Source organism: Micropterus dolomieu, linkage group LG11, assembly GCF_021292245.1.
Source record: "Micropterus dolomieu isolate WLL.071019.BEF.003 ecotype Adirondacks linkage group LG11, ASM2129224v1, whole genome shotgun sequence".
Taxonomy (NCBI): domain Eukaryota; kingdom Metazoa; phylum Chordata; class Actinopteri; order Centrarchiformes; family Centrarchidae; genus Micropterus; species Micropterus dolomieu.
In genome coordinates this window covers 29,445,896-29,449,725 of record NC_060160.1, presented here as the reverse complement: position 1 = coordinate 29,449,725, position 3,830 = coordinate 29,445,896, and positions in this window count along the sequence as shown.

Sequence of the window (3,830 nt, the reverse complement as noted above, 5' to 3'; positions counted from 1 at the left end):
AAAATAGATAGGAAGAGAATAAGAGATGCAATGCTGCCCAAAGCAGACCTCAAAATCAAAAGCCTGAGTTAAATGTTAAAATGTTAAATAAGTAAGTAGCTGGTGAGTGTCTCGGTTTCTTCCTATCTCTGTACCCTCTTTGGACTAAACCTTTTTTGGTCCGTTTTCTCTATTTATACATTTGGGCTTATAAACCATATGTAATGTATATGAAACAACATGTCTTTGGTATTTATGGATTCAGAAGACCCTAAGCTAACATAATGACAATAATGAGTGAAAACTGTGCAATAAATTAAAGAATTTCATAAACAAAAATTTGATTTTTGTGATTTATTACCTTTTACATCATTACTGAAATGTTTTTGAACTCCAAACATATTTATCCAACCCTTTGTGTTACAGTCATATGCAGGTTTTCAATAAAATGTGCCCGAACAATGAAATAATGCAGGCTTTTGGGAAAATGTCCAAGGCATTTTTCTCATGCATCCCCCTGACCAAAGCAACACATCTCTAAGAAGATGCAGAGGGGCTTCTGGCATGCCCCACACTGCCAGGGGGTCTGGTTATAGGCTCTGCCTGGCTTACAGTACTCACAGTGCTCACAGTACTTGATAACATCTGCAGTCCTGTGTGCATGGTTTGTGGGTCCACAGGTGCAATGGACACAGGAGTGTGGTCAATCTTCTGGTCTATTATAGCCACTGTAGTCTACTGGATGTGTTTCCAAAGTCACCCCAGATGATGTGCTTGAAATATGCGTTCACTAGCAAGGACCACAGTCAACAGGTATGATTAAATGATTTATTGATAAACAAACAGAAGATGTATGAAGCTTTCAGTAGCTGAATAGACAATCGAAAGCGTTGTGGGGAAGCTACGATAGGGAAATCCGCCATAGCGCCCAGGCACGACGGACTCCCAAAAAACTTCCAGTTATTTGAGAGAACATTGGGTGATCTGGGATCTCGAGGTCTTAAGTGTAGTGGTGGTACGCTTTGTAAGACCAGTGCGCATGATCTGTATTGGATGCTCGGGAATGATGCCGCGGCAGCCTGAATGTTAGCTCAGATCCTGGAGGAGTGAACGAAGTAATGGATGGGAGAATACCTTGCGAAAGAGTACCTTCGGCAGAGCTGCCGGTAGAACCAGAATCGAGTAGCTATAGGTTTCCCTATAGTTCACGTAGGTCTTAGAGGGTTCAGAGATGAAAGTAAGCTGGCCCGATTGACTGGACTTCGGATCGCTTTGGTAGAAGGCAGTGTTGTTTGAGGAATGACTCAATTGTGGGCATGGCGAAGGTCAAGCAAAGAGGAGATGCAGTGAAATGAAACCGAAGAGAGCGAGCGTGGACGTGACGTCTAAGGTTCAAGTCAAGTGAGGGATGCTGTAACCAGCGCAGATGGTGTGGATGCAGACGGACGGAGAGAGAGAGGCTGCCGGGGTCTTGAAATGTCTCTTGATGTTGGGCATCTCTAAGAAGTCGGGTTATCTGAGAATGCGTTTGGAAAAGAAGCCAGTGCTTCCGCTAAGATTCAGTGGAGTGTGTTTTGTAGCCACTGTGGGCGTGTTGATGAAATGAGAAGTGGTGACGAGATTGAATGACAGAGAGGTCATGTTGTGCTTGTTGTGACAGTGGGTGAGTTCTGGAAGCAAGCCTGTAACCTGAGAGAGGGCTATGCTGTTGGTAGTAGAGTTTCGGGGACCATTCTCCTGCGATTAGCCTTCTTTGTAGAACCCCCAAAAATTTGCTGGGGTTGTATATGTAGCACACAGGAAGTGTGCTACATATACAAACACTATTCTGTAGTCTGTCATACTTCATTGTTCATCACGTTTACATTAGGCTATGTCAAAAAGAGTACATCAAATAGAACACATTTAGGTGAGATAGTATTCAGCATATACCTATAATTAAAGTTGTGTTGGTTTGAAATAAACAGCATGTATGTATGTATGTGGCAGGTTCACCAGCACATGTGTTGGCTGGCCAGGAAGCGTTCATGATGCAAGAGTGCTAAGAAATTCCACACTTTACGAACTGGCTGAGAACAACAAGCTATTTCAACTGGTGAATATAGACCACATTGATTCACTGCTTTTTATGTTATTAAACCTCCACATAAGCCAAAGTTTGGTTGGTGACTCCATTCATGCATAATCTGATGTTATGCAAATATATATTACCTATGTATCTATCTATCACATACATAGTCAAAGTTATGTCTATAGATAGAACTATGTGAGATAATGATATGAGATAGATGTGTGTGTGTGTGCATACCCCTAGGATACCCCTGTCTGAGCTGGCTCATGAAGTCTTATCCTGACAATGGCCACGATACTTCAACTAACTCTTATCTTGAGTTTCACATGTTGTAACAGCGTGCTGCTTTTTCTACAATCTTTGTGAAATTCTTGCAAAATGTTGTGATGAAACCTGGATGGAATAAGCCCATGAATATGCACCCAATGATTCTGATCTCCCCCAGCCCAGGCTGGGCCACATGCTGTCCGAGATGTACTGACCAGGCTGTTTTCACAACAGAGAGGACATCATTTACTGTCCACATCAGAAGTAAATGTAATGAAAAAGAGTGCAAAGTAGCTTTACATTTTCATAGATTTAGTCACCCAATCTTTGTGTTATTATAACCAACTTAATGTTGAAACTTTGTTGTATTTTAGTTCACAATACTTTCCATTCTAGCTATTTTGTTAAATTATCTTAAATAAGTTTTGTATGGTCCATTTTCATTTGAAAATTGAAAAAAGTTACATTGTTAAACGGATGCATTTTGTAATAATCTTTATTATCCACTAAAAAGTCATAAGTGCAAATACATAACAGTACAATGAAACTACGGGCAACATACTTACTCTGGATAGATAAATGCTGGATAGCAAACCTTTATAAATGGGAGAAAAACACTTAACAAAACCATCTCTCCTCTGAATACTGACTTCTCATCTAAAATTCAAAACAGTTGCAAATGTGCCATTAAAAATGCTAATCTGAAAATACTGCAAATATTAAAGAACAGCAGCAAGTTTTCAAACTGCAAGTCAGAAAATAAAAAACATTTAAATCAATGTCATGAAGAACATCCAAACAACTTGAGTTACCTTTGACTACTAAATGTTAGCCAGAGTGCATACGTTCTCTTCTTCCTCTTTTTCTTCCCTGTGGCTTTGGGTCGAGTTGTGAAGGTGGACAGTTCTATAGGGATAAACCGGGACGAAAGTAACACGCCGATTTTCTCAGAGCCCTGACTACATTTGCAGTCTAAGCTGTGTCCTTGATAGAGCTGCCAAATATCGCATGATTTGGTCATAGTTTCCTGTCTATGCCGTCTTCGGAAAACTGTTTTCGAGCACTGCAAGTAAATTTCTGAAGCGGGACTCTTTTTCGAATTACAAGTTGTGTCTCTCGTTTCACGTGTCACAGTAAGGATTAATCTACAGGTTATTTAGTGCTTTAACACACCCTGAAGTTTACCCTGTCAGAGTTTTTCAGTATAAAAATAAATCAAGTTTATATGTCAGGAGTTCCTGTCACAAGTGTTTCTTTTGTCCCGCTTATTTATTAAAACATGTTTATGTCATATTATACCAACAGAACATGCCAATAGCGTGGGTCAGAAAGACAGAGGTCTGATTTAGCCAGAAGGCGTTTCTGGAAACATTAGTCTCAGGTCAGCTGATAAAGTCGCTTTGTTCAGATAATGTAGGAGGAGGGCAGAGACAACTGGGGAGAAGACTAGACCACAGGTACAGATCACATTAGTAAGTCTTCTCCTTGGACTAGGAGAGGAAGCTGCATGCTT